At 37.6% G+C, this 26,889-nt stretch overlaps 1 long non-coding RNA gene across 3 annotated transcripts; it reads left to right on the top strand.

The window, feature by feature from the left end:
• The first annotated feature begins 3,076 nt into the window (after nt 1-3,076).
• On the top strand, nt 3,077-15,942 carry LOC129260533 (uncharacterized). Of its 3 annotated transcripts, none has more exons than XR_010293618.1 (3): nt 3,077-3,097; nt 8,896-9,249; nt 12,532-15,942. It is a non-coding gene; the product is annotated as an uncharacterized LOC129260533 (long non-coding RNA). The 3 variants fall into 3 exon arrangements; XR_010293617.1 differs by lacking the exon at nt 3,077-3,097 and adding an exon at nt 6,774-7,102; XR_010293619.1 differs by lacking the exon at nt 3,077-3,097 and adding an exon at nt 6,834-6,854.
• Nucleotides 15,943-26,889: the final 10,947 nt, after the last annotated feature.

Raw genomic sequence — 26,889 nt, forward strand, 5'->3', positions numbered from 1 at the left:
CAGTGTCGATGAGTGGGAGATGATGATGATAATGAGAATGATGGAAATAGAAGTAATGCCTTTTGGCCGGGCTGTATTTTACAATAGCAAAGAGGAAGTAAATCGAGACTTCTTCTCAAGTTTAGTGTCATCACAAGATCTTTGTGTTGCAAAAGCCTTTTCTCTCCTGCTTTTTCTCCATGGCAACGTGACTTCACCGGCTACGTTCTTTAAATGTCGGATGCTCAAGTTGAATCTCCAATGGTTTAAGTGGTTGGGAGGGTATGGGAGTTAACTTTTATCTTGGAGACTCCAGCAAGGAAGAAAAAGAAGAAAAGAGGAGCTATTTATGGCAACAAATAGCTGATTTTAGCTCTCTCTGAAATGCTAAATGTGACTATAATTCCTCTCAGGAAATGTTGTTATAATTTTAGCTCCTTTTCAATCCATCCATATTCAATCATTGTTATTGAACTTGTGCTTTTCTGCTCATGTTACATCATATCGCATGAGTGTAAATTTGTATTTATTGATGTCATTCACAAAGGGCTATTACCTTTGTTATATAAATTTCAGAAATAATTATCTTGAGAAGGAATTCAAGTTACGAAAAGCTTTTGCATATTATGACCCAAATTGATAATCAATGGAAATCTGATGATTTTCATATGTAAAATATCTATCTACAGACTGAGATAATCTACTTCTGAGAACTGAGGGAAAGTTGCACAAATGAGATAAAGGAGAAGAAAAATCTGTTGATGAAATGAAAAAGTTATTTCAGAGTTTTTTTTCCCACTATTTGATCACTTGATAGCTGGTTTACTAAGCCAAGATTTAATGTGCCCATACATGTACATACAAGTTGAGGGGGGGGGGGGGCTCCATATGCATAGAGAAATATGATCTTGATACTTCGTCAAACTCATAAATGGTTACTTGAGCGATTCCATTTGACTCCAGGGTTCAGGGTTGATCTTCAAAACTTCTTAAACTGTTTGTTGCCTGCTCCGTAAAACATGGAACTTTTTTTTTCTTTAACTCTTGGACTGGTAGGTGCTGGTGAAATTGTAAACCATGCTGCGGCAGTTTAATCTGAGAGTTTGATGGGATATCTTGATGAATCTAAACATATTTGACTGAAATGGGGAGGCTCGCCTTCACCTTGGGTGCATTAGTGGCATTCTCTGCATTGCTGTACCCCACAGGCAGACAGGGGTCAAACGAGAGGAGGGCTGGTAGAATACTGGAGCTGGCAGTCAGTCTGCGATCCAGTCAGCCACTGTTTTAAAACGGAGTGTGACATCCATGTCGTGATTTGCATGCTCAGACAATGAACATGAATTCAAATATCCATCATCATGCATCCTCTGTGAAGCATACATTCAGACCTGGTGGGTGTTTCATAAAGCTGTTCTTATAAAGTTAAGAGCGACTTTACAAACGACTGGTGATCTTTGTGGTAAATGGTATTGAATTGGCGATTGTTTGTACAAAGAAGGGTTCACCAGTCATTCTTAATGTTGCTCTTAACTTAAAGGACAAGTCCACCCCAACCAAGAGTTGATTTTAATAAAAAGAGAAAAATCCAACCAGCTTAACGCTGAAAATTCCATCAAAATTGGATGTAAAATAAGAAAATTATGACATTTTAAAGTTTCGCTTAATTTCACAAAAATAGTTATATGCACATCCTGGTCAGTATGAAAATGAGGAGACTGATGACGTCATCCATTTACTATTTCTTTTGTATTTCATTATATGAAATATTCTAATTTTCTCATTGTCAAGTGAAACAACAATGAATTCCTCTCTGAACATGTGGAATTAGCATTGTTTAATGCTATATGGTTCAGTCAAGTTGGTCCTTATTGTCAAATCTGTAAAAAATGAAATATTGTATAATTCAAACAATAAAAAAACGAGAAATAGTGAGTGATGGACATCATCGACTGACTCATTTGCATGTCACTTAGTTATGCATATCACTGTTTCGTGAAAAATAAGCGAAACTTTAAAATGCCATAACTTTCTTATTTTACATCCGATTTTGATGAAATTTGACGAAATGCTATTTTGATTTTTCTCTATTTATTCAGATTCACATTTTTCTGTGTTGGACTTGACCTTTAAGAACAGCTTTATGAAACGGCCCCCTGGACTTGTATTAAATCATGTAGAAGAAGAAACTCATGATATAGTTATTTTGGACTCAAGATTTTTTTATTAATTTTTTTTGGGGGCGGGCTCTATGCAGCAAACATGGAATTGAAAGGTTTTGGACCACAGCCACACACTTTAATAAATCTTTTTTTTTTAGGAGTAGTGTAATATATTACATGCAGGCAGGTAGCCCTGTCATGCCACTGTCATAACATGCTGTTCTCCTTGACCACCGGTACATGTTTGTTTGGTGCTTTACTTTACATGTATACGTAAAAAGTTATTACTGAAATTAGTTTTTTATCCAGAATATTGAAAATTTATTTTGTTGTAATCTCAAAAGAGAAGTGTCATCTTTGTTGGAAGTGACACGACAGAACATCCCAGCGATATTGTGTAAATGAGTGATATGCTCTGACTTTGCAAGATGTTGATTTTTTTCTGAGAGCATCGATCAACATCCATCTTGATTGGGGGTATGTACAGAGTAGGCCTAGTTGTTTTCCCATACATCCTCAAGATATTGGGTCTGCCTATTCAATTTTCATGTTTGATTGAAGTGTTCATTGCCCTTACCTGGCTTGGCACGTCTCCCTCAAGTCTCCTTGGGGGAGAGTTTTGGCATGAAAAATTGATTGTTCGCTGCTCCCTTCACTTCAGAAACATACATCATTCCTGCAATCTCTGATATCTCTGGTGTAAGCAGCGAACGTTCGTGTCTCATGGGTGAGAACTGTTGTGTATATTGCTACTGGTGTGAGGGGGGACTGTCGTATCTCTAATACCTAAATGGATGCAAGATTATTACATGTAGCTCGATTTTATCCCTTTCCTCTAAACATTACTAAAATACACTCCCCTGTTTCTTTTATTCTTTATATTGCCCATGTTTGATACTACACAGAAAGCCCCTTTGCTTTGGTGGGAATCAATTTGGAGCTCCGCTTTTGATTAGGTTAGTCAGATGGGTGAAAGGTTATGGTTAATGTGAACTTGAGTGATCCTTGTTGGCCCCCTAGAAGTGTGCTGCTCAAGTCTTGTTTGTTTGCAGTGATGTCAAAATACAGACACCTTGAAGTGGGCCAGGCCTCGCTAAAACCCACACAGATCCCATCAGAAATTCTGAGCCCTCTATCAGTGCGGTCTTGTAAAGCTTTACAAATATTTAGGAGCTTCTTTGGTCTTTCTATATCTATAGTGGCATGAAAATACACCCGTCTTATAATCAGAATGAGAGAGTACAGATTCTTCCTTTTTTTATCACGTTAAAGGCCAAGTCCATCCCAGCAACAACTTGACTTGAATAGACAGAAATCAAACTTTTACTGTGATTAAATTTTCTCCAAATTCGGATGTAAAACAAAATAAGAAATAATTGATATTTGGAACTTTCTTTTGATTTCACATAACAGTCATTCAAAAGCCAGGCGGCATGCAAAATGGTAAAGTAGATGATATCCACTCACTATTTCTTTTTGTATTTTTTATATGAAATATTTAAATTTGTCTCATATTGTAAAACAGGATTTAATTCCTCTACATGTATGAACTTGTGGAATTGCTATAGCCATATATCACCTATTTTGATTCAATCATTCACTTTTGATGTATTATCAAATCCTGAAATTTATGAAAATGCAATAGAAATGGTGTGTGTCATCATCAACCATCATTTGCATGTCACCTATTAAGTGCATATAACTGTTTTGTGAAAATAACATAACTTTGAAATATCACAACTTTCTGTATTTGATCAAGATTTCTCTTGATTTATTCAAACATATCTGTGCAGGGGTCAGTGAGGGTGAACTTGACCTTTAATACATGTACCTCCATGTAGCAAGGCTATCAGTACAATGTGCTTTTTATTCTCTTTTCCTTGATTTTTTTTCTTCAAAAATCAAGATTTGGTAGCCTGTGGGCTGGCATGGTTAGAAAATGTTACCACAGGAGCTTGACAAAGATCAATGCAAACTTGTTTACAATGCAAGTAACATTTTGTTCTTGATGTGAAATTGTTGCAATCAATAATGGCTTGTGGTACCTCTCGCTGTGGACTTGTTTCTTTCCAGACAAATAATCGTTTCATATACCTGAAGAGATACAGGGCCAATATAGACCATTAGATTTAAGTGTTTTTTTTTTAATAATATTCTTTTTAGGAAGCAAATGAGGAATCTTCAAGATGATTGAAAGGAGTTGCAGTAAACACTGATTTGAAGAGAAAGTCTGTAAAACCAAATTAATTGTCACTCTGTTATTGTGGATCTAGATGAACTTAACTTTGTGAAATCTGAGCTAAAAAATATCATACTGTGGATCGTGAACAGAGATGCATACATGTATGTGGTACAGTGTATTGTTTTTGGCTTGGAAATATACCCGAATTTTATCCCATACTTCTTTTGCTAATGTCTCGGCAATTACACAATTTCTTCCTGAATCCTTGGGCACATATTCTTTGTTTTTGCAAACAGACACTTGGATGGTACTTTTCTTGTATGAACTAATTTTGACATCGTTACTACAAACAACATTTTTCTTTAAAAGTATACAGATTTGGGTATTATACTTTTTTTGTGAATAATGTGTTTGTATGTATTTTATAGGCCTACACAAAAATGAATATTAATGATACAACTGTTTGCCTTAATTATTATACAGTGTAATGGCTAAGAGACATATTAAGTCACTGACATTCTGGCTCTTGAGCAAACTGACAGAATGCGTACCTGCGCAATCGAAGAAACTACCACGAGAGAGAGAGAGAGAGTGTGTATCTTGCTGTGTAAATAGAGGAAAAGAAACATATGACATGTACATGTAGGTCACCACCATGATTTGTACATGTGGAGCTTAGCAGCCCTTTGTAAATGGAATACTCTATAGGGCCGTCTGCACCATCCCGAAGTTTCAAATTAGCGCGCTATTTCTGATCCGGCAAATTATCCCGATCTGAAAAATCTCGAGATAGTTGGCGGTGCAGACGCAATTATCGCGCTAGTTCGTAGGATTAATCTCGAGATTGCAATCCCAAGTCAACTCGGGTTTATTTGCAAAATAGCGCGCTATTTTACGAATTATCCCGCTAATTCGTCGGTGCAGACGCACTCGAGATTGGACTCGGGGTAATTTATTCATGACGTCAGTCCATAATGCAATTCGCGTGCCACTTCCGCCTTGGTCAAAACATAAACACGTGCGAAAGTCAACTTTATACCTGCGAATAGCGTTCATAAGCAACGATGGTGTCCCCACCAGTGAATGGATTTTGGGAGAGACCCCGGGAGAGACCAGACCGAAGGGGGAGGCGCTCATCGCATCGACGATGGTCATATTCAATAACAACACTGACAGCAGTGTTGTCTTATTCCTTCGCAAAATGTGAGCAAATAGCATTTCTTTCCTCCTTCTCCCTCTCTCTCTCTCTCTCTCTCTCTCTGTCGTTGCCTCCTACTCCGCCATCATATTTCACGAAGAATACATCACTTCTTCACTCGCTGAGCTGAAAGGATTGTTGCATAACACCGGTTGAATTCGGCGAAAGTACTAGTGAAAGGATCAGGAGTTCATTGCTTGCATATCGCGGGAAGTTATTCAAAAGCGCGGGCCGTTGAAACTCCAAGATCCGAAAGTGCGCATGCCCGGAATATCGGGCTTGTTGCCTCGCTCGAGCAGATATAGCTCCTCGTGGGATGGTGCAGACGGGGTTTCTTGAATCTCGAGATTAATCGCGAAGAGGGCTGATCGGGCTAAAATCTCGAGATTGAGCAAACTCGGGATGGTGCAGCACCGCCTTATAACACTAATATTTACCTTCTTCATAAACCCTTTAAGCTGCTTATTCCACTTTCACATTTGCAGCTTCTAGCAGTGATTGTGGCGGGGGAATCAACTGACGTAGCATAATATCTTGCACCTCCAGTGTAATAGTAGTGCAGTCTGCAGCTTAATTTCCATCTTGCGTGTAAAGAGTTTTCGTTCTGCCTTTGACTTAGTGATTTCAAATATACACAATAAGTACACGTAGCTTTGATTTATTAAATAGGCAGTGAGAATTGAACGAAATTAAATGAAGTTGGAACTGTGGAAGGACACGACATTTGGATATTTACATTTATGCCTACATTTTGTACATGGATGTATGAACCTTTCTCTGTGCATGTACATATGTACATTGAGGCCTACATGTATACTCTGTGATTCACACTCCTGTCAGTGCCCTCGCGTAGAACCCTTGCGTAGAGCATCGGCAGCAGCATCTATTGACGGTGTTCTTGCATTGGTTTGTGTACATCTTTAGCTGTGCTGGGAGCCTGAAGAGGGATGCGTGATTGATTGCATTGGATTGGATTTGTGAGAATCTCATTGATCCTGACAGGGTTAATGGGAACTGCAAACAATACATGTACATCCGCAGAAAGTTACCAATTCAAATCATAGGCCTTGCACTACACTCCCCCTCTTGCTCCGAATGAGGTCCTTCTTTTTTCGGGGAACAATCGATTGGGTATCATTGCTGGAATCGATTCCCTGCTGCTTTAGTGGCAACAACACCACCGCCACCACGCTGGCCTGGCCGAAACAGTCTCATGAATGGAGTCAGTGACAGTTGAACAAACAGGCATTGTTTACAGGGCAAGTCTCTTTGTAAAGACGGGGACAATGGTGATCACTTGAGAGGATTGCGTCTAAACAGTTGGACATAAGAGGTATACAATGGAGCTACCTGGCCAACCATGCATGCACGACTCAAAGGGATATTAAAAAAGAGGAATTAAGCATGGAGTTGTTACTGATTGAAGGATGACTTCTCTGTTTTCTTTAATCGCTCTACTTAAAATTCTTGGACTATATACATGTACACAGTGGGATCGTTGTTGTTGACATGGTCTTGACTTGTGTTCTGAGGCCCTGAAGAGAAGGAATTATTTGTGTACATTTATTTAACTTACTATGGGTAGATATGATTTATTCATTTTAAAGATAAGTTTATTGAGGCATTTGAAAATAATCAATTGTGAATTCATGATTATATTTATAGATGTAAGTCATTATGTTTATTTTGAAGAAAAAAAACCCAAAACATATAAGTTTAGGCTTAACCGGGCCGGCCGGTGGGGGTGAAAACAAAACAAAAAACATACCTTCACTAGAAGTTGTTGAGATTTCGCGTTTTGTATCTCTACGTCCATAAAATGACCATCTAGATTCCATATTTTCTTGTAATTGTTTTTATTTAGTTGGAAATGATCAAGAAAAGGAAGAATGTTCACTTCTTTCCTGGCACAGATACTAAATTATTCTCAAGGAGGGATTGACAAGAGATGAGTTTACACACATCAAATATAGCAAATTTTCATCACATTTTATTTCATGCCATACGCTCTTGACACATGAAGGAATAGCACGCTGTACGTTATTGATGGTATTACCCCATTTGTAAAAGTTCAGTGTGAAGGTTCAGTGTTGAGCAGGTGGAGGTAGAACAGCTATAACAGCCTGGTTTCCTGTGTGTAGTCTCCACTGTGCAACTGTTATTTCTTGTTGACGTATCTTATAGCTCTGTCATCTCAAGCCAATAATTCAATTCGACAAACCGGAATGGAAGTGTGTATTCAAGTATTCAATTCTATCAGTTTATAGAATAAAAAAAATTGACAACATTTGATGAGAAACTAACTGAAAGAAAGTTTTGTTTTGAGGGATTGAGTTTAATATGAAAGGAACTCTTGCGATAGGAGCTTGATTAATTTCATCTCTGTCTAGAAAGGCAAACAATGGTAAAATCACAGGAAAGTGGCAATATTGGAGTAATCTTTTCCTAATTGATACAGCATGTGCTTGGTTATCGGCCCACTCTTCACAAAGTTTCCATTGGTGAAAGCGGTAGACCCTCCTGAAGTGTAATTGATGTATCAATCAAGCTCGGATCTCTTGTAGAGAGAGAGAGAGAGAGAAGGGGGGGGGGGGCAGAAAGCTTCTTGCCTGACACTGGTGACTGCGCAGATATGAAAACAGTTGCACGACTGTGACATGATCATACAGATTCCACTTCTCTGCATGCCCATGTCCTGTCCGCACATGAAGGAGTTACAGTATCGGTGGCAAGACATCTCATGCAGAGAGGAATAATGCACCATAACTTTTATATGTAGGGCTGTAAATGTACATGTAGTTTATACCAAGTATATAGGGACTACAAGTAGTAGTCACTTGATAGCATTTTGACATTCTGAAACAAGTCAAGAATTGTCACATCAAATACCTCGAAGGTGTTTCACAAAGAGGTACATACATGTATGACTTTAATAGTCATGAATGTTGATGCGCACAGAATGTAATGCACAATTTTGTCAATTAAATTGCAGTAGCGTGCGTCCTCTTGGCATGATTTGACCAATGCGGTGAAACCTTTTACACGCCATGCAACTGGGAATTCAAGTGCGACTCTTTAAGTCGCACTTTAATCCTTGTGAAACGCCCCCCTACATTAGTCCGGTAATTGTGCAGTAGAGCGTGTTAGACGGGCTACTGCGATACAGTGAGTTGTAATGTAAGGCAGTTTTGCTGAGATTTGCTGAGATACTCATTTTGAAAATAAATGTATTGTTGTACATGAATGATGCATGTACATGCGATATACATTTCGTGTGATGTATAAACCTCATCAATAAGGGCCTACAACTTTTGATATTTTCTTTTATTCTCTATTTTGATTAATTATTATGTTTTCTCATTGTCCACTTGCAGGAAAGACTAACAAGCATGGTGAAGACATAATCAAGAAATCAATTTCTGCAGCCTTTGTGCCTATTTTTCTGTGAACCCAGGATACATAATACGTGCGAGCCGCTTTCCTTCAACCAGGAGGTTCCAGCTAATACGGTCTTTAATGATTACACCAGTGTTGAGGAATACGAGGTATAAAAGAAAACTCACGCCCTGCCAGTTGCAGCAGACTGGAATAAAGGATTTAGCCCGGCCAGAACTCGACGGACCGACCCCCGGCTACCACCACTAGCGCTGGCTGGACTTCTGAAAGAAACCAGCATGGGTCGCAAGAAGATTCAGATTTCAAGAATCAACGATGAGAGGAATAGACAGGTGGGTGTCATCCTGCACCGAGGCTAGTCTCCACATGGAGACCTCGGCCTCTTGTGTGGGGGAAACTGGGTCAAACTTGCGATAGGTCCACGGTTTTAGCAAATGAAATCCGTACGTTTGCCTGAAACTTGAATGCAAATACATGTATGTCAGAACAAAGAAAGACAGAGATCAATGGGTGCAGCTGATTTTTAACTGAAAGCTAGACTTATGGCAATAATTGAAAAGGAGAAAATGATAATAGAGGATTTTTGTGTTCAACTCTACAGAGCAAAGAGAGAGTGAGAGAAAAGGAGACATGCTTTGTTAAAAGTGGAAAATTTTGTTCCAGAATCATGTTTACAAGAGAGATTTTTGTTAGTGGTTACTTACATGTAGGAAAGAACCATCATGGTTTTAAGAGATATCTAGGTTAGAACTTATATGTATAATTTGTTAATTATACATTTATTCTTGACTGACAAAACACCAATCCAAAGTCTTGCTGAAGATATAGTTTGAATTATAATGCCAGAAGCACCGTTTCTAGAATTGATTGAGTGCAAGTGAGATTGCAATGAGCTTTTCAAGGTTATTGCATTGTCCAGCAGTTGTAGTCTTTTATCAAAGAGTGTCCAAAGCATATGCTGAGGTTGACCTATATTACTGATTGGAAACTGCTGTATTCTGTGTGCAAAATGAAAGCAAAATGCAAATGAACATTGTTGGAAAATGACATGAATGTTCTCCCAATGAACTGATAGTACAAAACACTATTTTGTATCATTCATATTTTGAGTTTATTAAAATTTGTCTAAAAATCCAATAAAAGATATATGCACAGATACTAGAGTATATCCTAATTTTTATCAAATACGGATCAAGGCACAATTAATCCTGATTCCAAGCAATTGAATAAATATCTAAATGGAAGAATGACACTTGCACATTTAATTTTGCAATTACTTAACCCATCCCTGCATTAATAGACAAAATGATAAACGTGTTTCAAATACTGCAATGTACATGGTTATATGCATTTGTAATGGGTGACGACATTTGCTCCGGCCACAATTGCTCCTGGCTTTACTTCGGCTAAGATATAGGATTATGGTAGCAATAGGGTTTTTTGATGGTGACTTTTTTTTACCCGATTGCTATCAAAGAAAGCATGAATGCTTGGAAGCAAGCAACCAGAGGACTGACAACTTAAGGTCCTCTCCGAAGGACCTGGTAATAAGAATAAATGCCTTTAATACCAAAGGCTGAAATTGGTCATTCCATTAATTTGTGGAATTTGCAGCGGAGCAGTTGTCGCCGGAGCAAGTGTCATGGAACCTTCGTAATGTACCCATTCTGGTGAGCCATGTTGGTATTGATGGGGTATATTTTTATTGTGATAGTGATGATTGTTTACCTTAATTGTTGGATTACATAGGCCTACACATGAAGCATGTTGATCAGCGTAAGAAATACATGAGGCCGATCCTCATGACAAATCGCTTTGCTTTGCTTTTTAAAAGGCGAAAATTCTTTCTGTTGCCCCAAGATCTGTCACAAACAATATTCAAGATTATTTTGAAAATTAATATTCTAACTATGGCAGAAAAATGTTTTTTTTGCTTTTACTGCATAATTGCTTGTTACCGCTTAAAAGTAGCCCTTAAAATGAAAGAAATAGCCCCCAACATACTGCAATCACCTCAACGTGGGAAAAAAAGATAGCCCATAAAAATGAAAATGATTTCCTACTCCGATGTTAAGAGGACATTATTTAAAGAAAACCACTTCTTGGTAATTTGTATTGTGCAAATAAAAATCAGAATTGCCCAGATGCATGGAACAGGGAAGCTTGGGGTCGCCGCCTCAAAGACTGTGCCTGTTGTTTTGATAAATTTATTCCACTATTGATGTACAATTAACATCTCCGGCGCATTGAACGCCCTATTCTCCATGCCGGTTAAGTGAAATTGATGTCTTGTGCCCCCAAGTATTATCAGCTCCCTTGTGACGTCACTGGAAACTCGATAGCCTGTTTACCAGTGCACATCTGAGTTTTGGGGGTAGATATCTACCTTTTGGACCCAAGTATCGTAGAGAGGACATGTACATTGTAGAGAGTGATGCCATCAAAGATGTGTTTTCCCCCTTCTTTAGTTTCATCTCCCCACACTATTCATTACCTGGTACTGAACCTGGACTCTCTATTGATGGGTTTGGGTCACCAAGGATCTGGGGATTCGGTTTAAAGGAAAGATGTTAAAGAGAATGGGTGGGAGGATGACCGTTGCATCGTGTATCATAGCAGCTGCGTGAATGATATGCATTCTATTTTTGTAATTATAGCGATATAGATACTTTTTAAATGTCAGCTTTTTTGAGGAGATGAGGAGTTTTACTTCATATTAGATCAATCATTAGGACAACCCAGTCGAGATCACGGAGGGGATAGGAGGGTGATAGTTATGGAGCTTGGGCAAATTGTGCAGATCCTTGGCCCTGTCTTACAAAGAGTTGCGATTGATCCGATCAATTACAACTATGCATGGCCATTAATGTCAACATCAAAAATGCAAATTCGTTTAAAATATTTTCTAGATACAATGTATATTCATACATTCATCATTCTCTTGTAGATTCAGTGTGATTCTCTTTGTTTACTAAGGAAATTGTGCAAATTTCCTGTAGAAAAAATGATGGTATGGATGGATTTCCATACAGTTGAGATTGATTGGATCAATTGTAACTCTTTTCGGGGCCCTGGTCATCAATGGTTAACTGCCGAAATCCAAATGTTTCATGATACACATTTTCCATCACTATACCAATGTCACTTACTTTCATCACTCTTCCTTCATGTTGGTTTATTTAAAATGCCAAGTCTGGAAGATTCTGAATGGCTGAAATTTCAGCAGGACAGATTTTCTTGGCAATCTTTTTTTTTTCAAACTCATGTGCACTCTCCGATTGAGACTATCAATTACCCAAGATGCTTTGTTCTGTCATTTTCTTCACCAATTCTTATTTTTCAAATGTAATGCCAAGAATGGCAAAAGAGGAGGACAAGAGAAAAACCACTCTGTGTTTGTAGCAGTCCCTTCAACTCTGTACTAGTACATGTATGTTATCGAATTAGGGTGATTGAATTTGTTTTTTCAATTTGTGTTTTTCATTTTGTCTCTTCTAACCCCCCTTCCATTTAGTAATCAAAACCTTGCATCATTTAGTGTTAATCAGTTCACCTTTTCCTCTTGTTTTCATCCGTTATTCTTTTCTTTTACAACGATCATTTCCGATATGCAGGTAACATTCACAAAACGCAAATTTGGTCTGATGAAGAAGGCCTATGAACTGAGCGTCCTGTGCGATTGTGAAATAGCCCTGATTATATTTAACAGTGGGAACAAGCTCTTCCAGTATGCCAGTACAGACATGGATAAGGTGCTACTCAAGTACACAGAGTACAGTGAGCCTCATGAAAGCAGGACCAACTCAGATATCATTGAGGTAAGTGATAAATAAAATCTTGGAAAAAACAAACAAACAAACAAACAATCATGTTTACTCATGGCAGTGCAAGCATCTGAAAAACCCCTATTCATTTTAAGCAATATGACATACCATTCTTTGCATGACATTTTGAGATTTGTATTCAGATTACAGTGAGTAAAGCTCCTTTTTTAGTTTTTATTTGAGGATAGACCAATAATTTGGCATTTTAGAACAAATTTTGGTGGTTTGCATCTTGTGTGAAAGTGGTATGATAAGGGATAATAATAGATAGGGTTTATATGGATTGGATTTATGAAAAAAACTATGTTCAAAGTCCTGGTATAATCCAGAAGTTTCAACTTAGTGACGCATGTGTGTCAGAAAGTCTTGTTATACTAAACAAGTGCTCAATTTCTATAACATGTTCACCATCGGCCAATCAAATCAGATGATATCAGTTGTTTAAACGTATTAAACTGAACATTTGTCATTATTACAAGTGTTATGAAACGTTATGAAACGTATCTGGGCCCGCCCAGATCTGATTTTTAGTTGAGCCAAGATTTAGTTATCCACGCAGTATACCAGCACTGTCTTGGCAATGCCATATTACTATTACACTGTCCCCTGCACGTTGCTATACACGAGGCCTTTTTTCAGTTGCTTCAGTTCACCATTATGCAAATCCAAAGAGGAAAACAATGTCTTCTATGATATGGTATCGCAACATGTTATTGGTATTGTGCATGATTAGAAGAATTCACCTCGTTCCTCTCCAGATAAACACCTGCTAAGTACGTGAGATGGGATGGTTTGCGTCACCCCCCGATTGAGATAAGAATTTGTATCGTCCACATGGTAGCTTGCCTACATGTATATGCAAACAGTATTTGCTACGGCATCTTGCATGCTACTGTCTGATGTGGACACAAGATGAAAGATGGCTAATTCTGATATGGGAATCGGAGAAGATTAGGTGTTGCACGTGTTGGCATTCCTGGGTTCTGCTCTTAAGGTTACTTTAGATTTGGTTTCTTGTAGAAAAGACGCCAAAGATTATAAACATTTCTAGAATGCAATGCATGCGAAGCAGATAACAAAATGTATCTACCTGTACATTGGCTTTGCATTATGAAAATGAGCTACTTCTGACCCTTAACTAATATCTATATAATCCAAGAATAATCTTAGATTTTGACTTGACTGCAATTTCTTTTGGAAATTAAACATATCAGGATCTATGATTTTCAAGCAGCAGAAAGAACTTCAAGACTTAAATCCTTGTTTTTGAATAAAATATATAAGTAAAAATAGAGGCCACAACAAAGAGCATCTGTTTACACTTTAATACCCAACCATCTCTTTAAAAAATGGAGGCCTATCAAGTCATTTATCTATTGAGACGCGTGCATGGACGATCTGGACAAGTGCAGTGGCAAAGGTGCTCATTAGATTGCTGTGGAAACCACACGGCTTGATCATTAGACGGCATCATTAGGCATCCAAACCACATTCTGATCTCACGTCAGCAGTTTACGGGCACCGCTCTCAGATGAGCGGGAGATTAAATCCGATGGGAATGGAGCCGTGGACCTGTTCTTCAACACTCCATTGGTGTTTGAAGAATGGTTGGAATACCAAATCTCTCTACCAATCTGCCAGGAATGATGATGGGTCCATGCTATGCATATATTCACAAGTTGCTCTGACGTAATGTTCTCACCTACAAGGCAGCGATGGGCTTTTTCTTTCTTTAACTATTTCACCCACCTAAACCCACACATATAATACAAACATGTTCCACATGAACCCCAGAGAGTAATTTGTCTGTTGGCCACAACTTAAATAATTGCCTTTCAAAAGGGTGACCTTTTATTGTTGTTAATTGCATACGTATGACATGAGAAATGATTTCATTATATCTCTGGATATGCTCTTTTGTTGTAGAGTCTTGAAAATACCTTAAAAGGAAAAAGAAAGTCTTTTTCTGACTCTTTTTTTTTTTTTACTGATTTTTATAACACATACCTTCTGTGTTGAAACCTACCTGAATATACAGTATTTACTCGGCAATATTATTTTTGGTTTTGTAATAGAGCTATACTTAAAAATTTGGATCTTCTAAAAGCCTTCAAATCATGGTTATAATATAATGGGCATTTGATAATTCATATTTTTTATTATATAATTAGTTAAGAGACTAGATTGGTCAACCCCAGAAATTACAAGCAGATGTTGAAACAAACCACAATTGTTCAATTGTCTGAAATAAAAAGATAATTCCCTTGTAGAATGGTAGACAAACAAAATAATAGAGATGTGGTCAAGAATATTACCCAAGTCAAACATATCTTCCCCCAGCCCCTATATGGGGGGGGGGGAAGAGTTTAGGAGGGGGCAGGCCATTTACACAAGTGTTTAATGTTACCCCCACCCTGCTTTACATCTTTCTGTAATGTAGAACAATGAAAAGAGAGTGTATGTCGGTGATTGCGTAGCTTGTGTCAATGTTTGAAGAGGGGTCATGTGACTCCGGGGCGCAAATCTAGATGAGCCCCCTCCTTTGTAACCATGCAGTGAGAGTGAGTCAGAGTGGTACAGTCTCTCTGCACAGGAAGCGTGTGATCGGCCTGCCAGTAGCTGGCAAAAGCTCTCAGGAGGCAACCCCACTAGGGGGAAAACAACGGCAGATCATACCCTACACCGTGTACCTACAGATGCATACAGGCCTCTGTCATACAATTTTAGGGCCTTCGATTGCATGCTCGATCATCAACGCCAATTTTCACTTCTACCCCTCTTTATCCATTCCTCTCTTGGTATCTCTCAAAAAGCTTGGATAAAAAGAATTGTTACGTTTTCCTTGCTGTATTGAATTATGATGATGGTATATTAAAAATTATAGTCGATACAAAATGTTAAGTACTGATTGCTACCTGCAAAAATCTACACACTTTATCATTCTGTGCTTGTATTGAAGTATGCATTTCATTTCCTGTTGGCTCATAGCAATTCGTCGTTGATGAATTTCACCATCCCCCCGTTGGGCAACAAATTTTGTCATGCAGTGCATAGATGGTAATGATGGCAAAGACTAGTTTAAAGTTAAGTTACCTGGAGGCATTTTTCATTTTTCATTAACAGGATCTTGTCCAACATTGAATGTAAATTCTGCTTGTACAAGTGCACAAATCGTATATATCTGTAAAAAAATCAATGAATGCAACTAAAAAAAATATCTGTCATAGTTGTCAAAAGAAAAAAGTCTTCGGTTAAAAGCTTTATTGATATAAGATCAACTCTAAATTTATGAGCACAATTTCACCCCAGTTCTGCAGCTTTCTTTCTTTTCTTTCTTTAATCACTTTTCATTGTGTGTAAAATACGGCTACAAATGGTTCTTCCAGGCCATGTACAATGTATGTTAGCCCATCAATTTCTTGTGAGAAACAAAAGATTTTTGGCAGCATGAGACCACGAAGTAACAGTATAATATTCACGTGAGCTTGAGCGGTTGAAGTAGGAAGGAAGGAAGGCTTCCCACACCTCTATTCTTTTGTTGACATTTGTCTGTGACCTAGTGTGAACACACCTGAAATTCTCAATCATCCTTATTCACATAAGATTCCCCGAATGATATTATTCTCTCTTATATCGCAATACAATTTTGTCCTTCTTGATACATATAGGCCTCCTTCTGATACATTTCGCTGAACTTTAAGAAAACTAGTCGAAATTCTTCATCAATAATTGCATTTACAGTGAAAAATGCTTATACAGGTATAGAATTTTTGAGCTTTGACAAGACATTATATTTGCTTGAACTTGAATTGTCTTTATCAAAGAATCTATACATGGATAATGGGTACCTTCTCAATAATGATCAGATACATGTACATTGCCCTCACCCCTGCCCCACATGACAAACTCTGTGATGTTCCTTCCCAACTCAGCCCCACCCCACTTGACACAAGATAGTGTGTAAAGCTCCCCTTTGATGTTGTTACTGGCAGCTGGAAGGTGTAACATGGATCATCAGGATGCCATGAAATTAGCAGGAAATAGTGCGCTGGCCTGCCCCTTATCACACTGCCTTCACCCTTTCTTCACCCTCTACCCCGTCTCCACCCCTCCTCCACCTCACCTCCTCCCCTCCCCCACCTCACCTCCACCCCTCCCCCACCTCACCTCCACCCCTCCCCACCTCACCTCTACCCTCCCCCACTTCACCTCCACCCTCCTCCACCTCACCTCCTCCCCTCCCCCACCTCACCTCCACCCCTCCCCCACCTCACCTCCACCCCTCCCCCACCTCACCTCCACCCCTCCCCCACCTCACCTCCACCCTCCCCCACCTCACCTCCACCCTCCCCCACTTCACCTCCACCCCTCCCCCACTTCACCTCTCCCCCACTTCACCTCCACCCCTCCCGTCTTGCATAACACACATGTACCCAAGTTTCGCACCACCCATCCATTGAATCTATCCACCATATTTTTAATCTTATCATTTTTGTTTCTGTATTACAGAGCTCCACACTAAGCCTTTTTTTTGTAAGTACTTTTTTTTTTTGGGGGGGGGGGCAATAAAGGCAATAAAAGACAGCAAAATAAACAAATCTTTTCTGTTTTTCTTTATTTTGGGGGACTAGTAATCTACTGGTGCGATATGAACAGGTTGGACCAGTAGAAAGCCAATTTTTCCATTTTTTACTGGTCCAAACTTTGAGGCAATGCGGTCTTGAAAGATATTTTTCCTGTTCCCGAAGTTGTAAACTTTGGACTGGAAAAGCATTATTGCTTGCCGCAAAATTCCGGAGAATTTTATTCTCTTTGAGAAAAAAATATCCAGAATTTTCTTGGTTGCCATCCGGGCAACCATGGCGGGACTTTTGGGTTGCCCGCTGGTAGTTTTGGTTGCCAATGGCACCCGGGCAACCGCTTATTTCGAGCCCTGGTTTGATATATTTTTTACTGGTCCCAGTAAATCTGGCTATTTCTGAAAAGTTACTGGCCTGATAGCAGTTTTTACTGGTCTGGGACCGTTGGACCAGTGTCAGTGTCACGTGCTGTTTATTCCAATTAAACTTTCAAGAAGTGGATCACTTCATAAATGCTGATACCTTTTAAAATATGATATACATTGTACAGTATGTAACTTAAAATGAACTGTAGTTCTTGCCACCCGAGTGCTGAGTGCGCAATGCTTAAAAACAATATAACCTATTGAACTAGGGTCTTGTTTCCTTGTAATTACCATGGAAATCTAGCATGTGATTGGCCCCTGAGCCATGTTACCATGGTGGTAGTTGCCATAAATTACGACAAAGTTACCATTTTACTTGTCACTCTTTGTGAAACAGACCCTAGATACTACCAAATACTCCTTGTTCAAGTACTCAAGTGTCTCAAAGTGTTAATCGGGATCAAAATCCTGTACCTTGAAGTTCATGGTTTGCACTTTGCGGACTCTTGGCCCATGGAAAGATCATTGGTCCAAACTCCAAAGTCCTATGCAGCTACTTGCCTTCTAACTAGGAGCTCAGCCAAGATATCAGGGCCAGCTAGTGGAGCAGTTTCATAACTGGAGTGGCTACCTTTGAGTGGCTTCATTTGAGTTAATATGTTAAAGTTATTTTCAAAATGTTGAATTTTCCTCTTCTCTAAAATGTACCCACTAACACTTCTTGCAAAACTCTGTTCTTTTATTTTTTTCTAAATTTATTAAGCTCATTATGACACTACCTTTTCTAGAGCCCTCAGCTAGACTGCACCCACAAATATATTTAACCTGCACACATGTAAAATATCAGTGCAATTATGTCATTCATATCAAAGGGGAGGAGTAGGCGCAGATAAATTTGTAAAGGGAGTAACATTTCATAAAATAGCCCTTCTCAAATTTTATTTGGTATTACATTCTATACCAGATATATCATAATGAGGTTTAGATACAATTCTGGTTTTGATACAATTCTGTTGCTTGGCAAACGAGATCACAATATTTCTAGTTATTTTCACAAGCAGATGAGACACAATGTCGTTAATACCTTGTTTAAATGCAAGTTGGTAATATTCAAGGTCTGTTTCAACAACATGTGGAAGAGTTGTGAATGGTACAAAAGATAAGGATGAGAATGAGAGAATTGAGGGAGTAAAATTAAGATTTGATATTTTTTTCAAATGTCTTGTTCAGAGGAAGAGAAAGAGTAGCATTATTTGATAATCTACTTGTTATAGAGGAAATTTGCAAATTGGGTTGCATGGCAACCAGTGATCATGTTTGTCAAGGGCAGGCAGGTGATGGGGGTAGCTAAGACCCTCCCACCCTCAAGACTTGTGAATCACGAGCCCCTCTTCCCCGGTTTCTTGCCTGCCTGCCCCCTGCCCCCGTGCCTAGCCTGACAGAAACAGGGCTCATGATATGTGTGTGTCACTCCCAGATAACGTGCGCAGGCAGACAGTGCTAGATGCCTGGATATACCCTTCAGTGCCCTATCGTGCTACATGAATACGACCATAATTAAACACTACCTTTGTCCTTTAATATGTCTTTGTGTACCCTATGTGCTTGCTTTATCTTTTTCTTTGTCTTATCAAATACAAAAAGAGAAAAATACAATAAAGAAGGCGTAGTACATTTTTGTCATTTCTTATTAAAACAATCTGTTGGTTTGATCATTCCGACCTGTGAATGATACAATGTGAGAATGTTTCTTGGGAGAAGAGTTCAAAGTAAGCTCTGGATTCATTGGCCCGTATTCTGTTAGCAGGTTTAACTTCAACTCAGGTTTAAAATTGTGGTTTAAGTATGGGAAGCCAAAAGTATCAAAATTTTTATTAAGTTGTATGTGTCTTATGTTTACTGTGCTCTTTCCTGATTCATCAATGGTGAAGACAATCATCTATGTATACTTCCAAGACAATTATGAATGATTTGAGAGCCAAATGAGCTAAAGTATGATATCTCTACTGTCAGTGATTAATGTAACAATTGGCTTCCCATATTTACACCACAACTTTAAACCTGAGTTTAAGTTAAACCTGCTATCAGAATATGGGTCATTGAGTTTAATTTTCCAAACTCAACTGGTCAAAATTATGAACAGAGTTATGCAATAATTTTAGAATAATTATTAAGGAAATTGTTGTGGGAGAGATGAAAAGAATGGTTTGGTTTTCAAGTCCTTTCTGTGATCATCTGCAAAGGATTCCTTCTCACTTTCAGATATACATTCGATATATGAAATATTCTCTTAGGACAATTCTGTGCAGTCCCACTCATGCATTTTTGTGTCTGGTGTATGTGATTATCAGCAGTCTCTATTTAGTTTCTTATGACTTCAAAGATTCCGCCTTCTCTTTTACAGCATACACTTATTCTTGGATGCAGAAATCAACATCCAATCAACTTTGAGACAGTTTCTTCAACAATGCAATCTTATGACGAGAATTATAGTTTAGGACCTACAGTTTTTTTTTCATTCTAATTCTACATGTTGGATATTTTGTTCTTGTTTCTAGTCCATAGACTATTATAAATCATGAAAACAAAAAAACCTGATGGAAAGAGTTTTTACCTTTCCCAAATTCACTTCAGATTGCTTGGCAATGGTAATATATGCATGTGATCCTTATTTGTATATACTTGGGGCTTACATGACTGTTATTGAATAGGCAGTTTATAATATATTGACAGTGAACAAAAGTGCGGGAGAAAAGAATAGGTATCACATGCTCCTCGCAATCTGATATTAAAGCTTGTACTTTGATCCCTCACTTTGTTCCAGTTACAGTTGGTGTTTACTACAACTGCTTGAACATAATGGAATCCCAACTGCAAGCATGCATTCATTCATTCATTCATTTATATCCCATGCGCTGAGCTGTGATGTTGCATTTTTGCACAGCAACGTTTAATACTGAGACTGGTACTGGACTGAAAATAGAATGGAGAACGATTCAGTTACTTCCAGAAAGTTAAAGGACAAGTCCACCCCAACAAAAAGTTGATTTGAAAAAAAGAGAAAAATCCAACAAGCAAAACACTGAATTTCATCAAAATCGGATGTAAAATAAGAAAGTTATGACATTTCAAAGTTTCGCTTAATTTCACAAAACAGTTATATGCACAACCTGGTCGGTATGCAAATTGGCAGACTGATGACGTCACCCACTCACTATTTCTTTTGTATTTTATTATATGAAATATGAAATATTCTTATTTTCTCCTCCTTGTCAAGTGAAACAAAGTTTTATTTCTCCCTGAACATGTAGAATTACCATTATTTTAACAGTTTATGGTTAGGTTAAGTTGGTCCTTATTGTCAAATCTGTAAAAATTGAAATATTGTATAATTCAAACAATAAAAAACAAAAGAAATAGTGAGTGATGGACATCATCGACTTTCTCATTTGCATATTGCTGAGTTGTGCATTTAACTGTTTTGTGAAATATTAGCGAAACTTAAAAATGTCATAACTTTCTTATTTTACATCCGATTTCGATAAAATTTGCAGCGTTATGTTTGTTTGATTTTTCTCCATCGATTTAAATCAACAATTTTCTGCGTGGACTTGACCTTTAAGAATTGTTAATGGTCAGTTGCTGTAGTGTAGGAATGTGGGATGGCATATTTAAAGAAGCCATTCATTTAACTTTTTGTTTTGAAACTGGCCCGCAATAGTATACACCTCGTATTGGGAATGAAATTGAATAAAAATGAAAAAAGCTACATGTATGCTTTATTTGAATCAAAGATATATGTACATATAGTTAGTATCATAAAAAACAAGTGTGCTTGTATGGTATCAGAAATAAAGCACAAAGGCATTGCCAATTTGTAGGATATTGAGTTTAGTGATGCTATCAGTCGTAGCATCGGGTATCGTTTGATCTGCTGCAGTGATAATCAGTATTCGCTGCATTGTCTCAGACATTGTGCAATCAACACCATCAAGTTGTGAAACTTGATCACGACCAGACCGCATTTCACATATCCTGAATTTTAAGAATACATTACCATGGGTATACACGTTCATATGATAAACCACCAGTAGGGCAATATCAAATGAATCAATACATCATGTGTGATTTGATATATGTACATTCAGCTTCGAATTAGCTTCTTGCAATAGTCGATGAACCAAATATATCCTAACTGAGGAATAATTTCCATGTGTAATAATTTGCCCATCTTCTGTTCTGCTACTTTTTCTTTATTTGGTACATTCCCATTAAAAAGGGATCCCATCAAATTATTTTGAATTGAACTTTGAAGAAACATTAAAATATTGGGAATAGACATCATTGGTCATACTGTGCTGTAGAATACGGTAGGCATTGTCATTTTGAACTTTTACTACAAGATCTATTTGAAATGGAATTAAGGTGCTTAAACTTTGAAGAAGCTAATTGATTATTGTACAATTAAGAAGAGGTATAAATGAAGGGAATGATTTTATGCAGGTTAAACAATAAACGCATTGTACATATACAGATGTGCATATGCAAGTTCCTCGTCAGGATTACTAGATACTTGTACCTATTTCTACCTAATCCCAGCTCAGGTACACTGAACCCTGTTTCTCAATATTAGCTTGGGAGTGTGCTCTTAACCAAATTCATTTTCAAGACATCCCCAAGAAGCTCTCCCGGGCTGCCAACACTCAAGAAGTACGTTCAACTGCCGAGCTATGACGTTCAACCTGATCTTACCACAAAACCACCGCCCCTGCCTTGCACATCAGGGGCTGCATGTGTCGATATCTTAAAGCTTGTATTATGTGTAGGCTGGTTCACCCCTTCTCCTTCCCCTCGGCCCCTTCACCAGCAAACAGTATAAGCCCCACCCATCCAGGTTACTAATGAAGAAATTCTTGATATAGCGTCTTCATAGACACAGTACCAGGGAAAAACGTAAATTGGGGCTCGGCGATGTTTACCCCCCCCCCATGCTAAAAAAAGTCCTTGAAAATTCTGATTCACTGCCATGTTAGGTTGGAGATACAGCTAGTACTATTAGGTTGGGTAAAGTAGCCACCAAAAATTGCCTGCACATTACATTTTTAGACCCTTCAAGTTTTTATACAGAAAATAACTTTGCCTAGTACATATAGATTTATGGCTGAATTACTTCATGAGACTTGTTAGCCACAGGAATAATGTATTTTTATAGGCCCGTATTCTGAAGTCAGGTTTAACTTTAATAAACTCAGGTTTAAAGTTGTGGTTTAAGTATGGATAGCCAATTGTTACATAAATCACTAACAGTAGAGATATCATATTTCATCTCATTTGGCTCTTAAATCATTCATAATTGTCTAGGAAGTATGAATAGAGGATTGTCTTCACCATTGAAGAATCAGGAAAGAGCACATTAAACATAAGAAACGTACAACTTAATAAAATTTTTGACACTTTTGGCTTCCCGTAATTTTAGCACAGAGTTAGACCATGGTCTAAGTTAAACCTGACTTCAGAATACGGGCCATAGTGTCTTTGATTTGACAGTAAAATAAGATAGGAGCGGTAAGAAGAATATAATGTTGTTTTGGTTCACAAGGGAAGAATGTGGTTGAGGTACTCTTTCCTGAGGAAGTCATGGAGTAAAAACAAACTTGAGTACTCCCCAAATGCATCCTGTACTAGGGGAAATGCCCTTATCACCCTGACGTATATTTACATTGCGTTCTTGTATACGACAAGGCCTTACTTTCATTCATGACATAGTTTGCATTATACATGTATGTGTGCATTAATGTATCAACATCTTGTAACTTCTGCCTTCACAATAAAAGTTTCATACATGATATATCAACATATAAAGTGGTACAGAACCAGAAGGATAATTTCAGAAATGTTCAACATGTAAAATTGACCATTTGGGTATATGGGTTCATGTACTTGTTGCAGATTTGCACCTTTAGTAGTTGGATCCCAAAGCTGTAATACATTTTTATATACACACCATGTTAAATTTTTTTTTATTGATTTTGGAGTGTGATTTCAATTGAACAACCAGTACATTTTTTCAAAATGGTGTTCTATATCTATGTTTTAATGAAAAATTGCCTTCATAGTTGATTCATTGCCATTTCCAAGTACAGCTCAAGTACAGCAATGATATTTTAAACACCACCTCTTGTATCAATTAGTTAGGGTGTGCAAGGGGGAAAATGGGGGGGGGGGTGATCATTGGATTACAGTATTTGTTAAAATCAATGAACATGCGTTCATGTACTTTTTGCATAAATCTTTGAACAAGTATTGAAGGCTTGTGATACATGTACTAAGTTTGAGATTCAGGCCACTATACTGTAGGACTTCAAATGGTATCCTCACACCCATGAATGTTGTTGAGTTGAGTGTCCTGGATATGTAATTGATATCATAATTAATTTGGGTCAATATACCAGGAACATATTTGTGGAAGATTGTGTTGCTATATTTATGATTTTTTTGATAATATATTTGTAAGATTTGACCTTGTTTTTTTAAATGCTTTTTATACTGGCATAGTACATGTGTACATGTACTTTATTTATGGATTTTACCATCAGCTTTTGTGTGGATATTTTGCTATTTTTAAATGAGAGAGGAGACAAAATATAGGGTATTATGACGATCTAGTTTCTATTGTAATTCCAAATCCCTCCTTAGAAATTAGCATTTATCCCAGTGGGCAAATTATCATTTGAATCCTGTAGCATCTACAGTAATAATTTCCAAGAATATTGAGCTTGTAATATTTGCAGTAGTTTCTGGTCTTTCTCTAATTTTACTAGTTCAACATCGCTATTAATATCCACTCCTTTTTAAAGCTGGCCTTGGTGCATGTGATTAAAATTCATACAAGGAGTATTAAGTTTCTGAAATGAGTATAACTACAATAAACATATTTTGTGTATATTATGTAGCAGGCCTGCATACAATGGTCATTGCTAGGGTTCGTTTATGCATCACCTTTCTATTTGATTCATGATATGAAACATGTTTAGAAACTCGTTTCTGCAGAATCCCGGTTGTGTTTTAATAGTCGGAAGTAAAAGTAAACGTGTTTCAACACAGAAAACACAGAAAAGGGAAAGCGTTTGGAAAGATCTTTTTGCAAAATCATGTTTGAAAAAGGTCAAATAAACGTTCAGTGTTTTGAATCATGATTCTATGATGCCATTGTGTCAGCTTACTTCCATATTCATGCCAAACTGTGCACTGCTAGTTGTATTCTTCGCTTTTGCTTCACGTAGTAGCCATATTGAAAGTCAACATTGTGCATCTTTTGTAAAATCAAAACCCACGTGGAAATTGACCTTGATACTTTCTAGGTCAAACTACGAACTACGATGCGCACTGGCTAGGCTATAAGTGAGTGAGAAACGGCATTTCAGAGAGAGGGTCAAATAAACCCTGAATCTGTAGTTCCCATTGTTTGTGCTCTTAATATGATTCTTATGAATCATGATTCAAATTTGTGATTCTAGCTTATGAAGTCGCATAAACACAGCCAAAGTCAAAGGGAAATTCTTTCAATATCCCTCTTTTTCTGGGCACATCTTGATCAGATAAACAATAGGTTACCCTGTATAAGTACACACACACACACATGTATATATTATTTTTTGACATATTATTACTATCACTATTAATTTATTTCTTCTTTATGAAAAAATAATAAAAATCTGCAGTAATATAACTTTTGGTTGAAAAACAAATTGGACAGAGAGAAGTTGCAATGTAGCATGGGAAAAATGTCTGAGAAAGTCAGGTAAGGCTGAGCCGATCGCCTTCTGACCGACCACGTACGACGTACATGTATATCACTGTTGTACGCAGGCTGCCAAAGTGCTCCTGGGAGAGGAACTGGTGTTTGAATAATTCACTGACGTCAGCTATGTGGTTTAGGGTTCACTGCCTCTTTTTGATGCGTTATGCCACTAGCGTAATGTGCAAAAACATCTCTCTTTTAAAGAAAATATCATCTCTGAAATGCTGAAGATGCCTTGAAGAATTCCTTCTGATATAGTGTAGTATTTTTATGGAAATTCATACATGTATGCCTATCTGCAGTGCTCTTCATTGAAAATAAAGTGGATTGTCGCTTCTGTTTCAGTTGATGAATTCACCTTTAAAGTTCTATACCCTGTTTTTCCACATTTTTTTCCATTTCAAAGTGAATTTAGTGTCGGGTTTACTTTTTCTTTACCGAATGCTTTAATTTTTTCTAAATGTACATTTACATGTACGTGATAGGCCTTTCAGTATGGGTGAAAGACTATGGAAATATCTTCAAGCCGTACACGTACACTGTGATTCTGAGATGCATGAAATAATAGTAATAGATTCAACAACTCATTTTGCATGAATTTCACTAGTCCCATCCAAAACTGTATTGACCAGGGGCCTCTGCTAGGGCAGAATTTGCTTGCAAGTACATGTAGCACCGTTATTTGCTTGAGTGAGTTACATGTACATGTACCCATTTTGTAGCAAATGGAGTGTGAGGTTATGTTCAAGTTGTTTATGAGACAAGGCGCATCTATGGGGTTTTACACATCGTTTGAGCTTCGGATCAGCAAATACTTTAGCTGTGGGATGTTGTCAGAAATGGAATTTAAGGAATTAAATTTGTGCAGATTTGACGAAAAGAAAACTCATCATGGAAGTCACGATGACAATCCCCTTTGGTCTGGATGGAATCAAACTTTGTTTTATATTATAATGAGGAAATGTAAAAAAAAAGAATATATATACTTCATTTTTAACAAAAGAAATAGTGAGTGTGTGATGTCATTGATTGCATGATACCATTTCCAACCAGAATGCACATGTAGGTATCATTGTCTTCTTGAAATAAGCAAAACTTTAAGATACATATTTGATATTAACCTTGGCTTATCAGCATTATACTTGTTTGATTTTTGAATTTTTTCATTCAAATCTACTTTTTGTTTTAAAAGGTGGACTTGCCCTTTAAGCTTGCATTTGTATGATATAACAACAAGAAACGACTGCACAGTTAGGAAAATTTTACAACTTGCACTTTATATTTAACAGCTGAATAAATATTATATTGAAGTTTTGTGACTGTTGCGAAGAAAGCAAGACTGTGATTAGCAGTCAATATTTATTGAACTCTGGAGTTTCAAATATATGGGTTGAATAATACC

Source organism: Lytechinus pictus, chromosome 5 (genome assembly GCF_037042905.1).
Source record: "Lytechinus pictus isolate F3 Inbred chromosome 5, Lp3.0, whole genome shotgun sequence".
NCBI classification, from domain to species: Eukaryota; Metazoa; Echinodermata; class Echinoidea; order Temnopleuroida; family Toxopneustidae; genus Lytechinus; species Lytechinus pictus.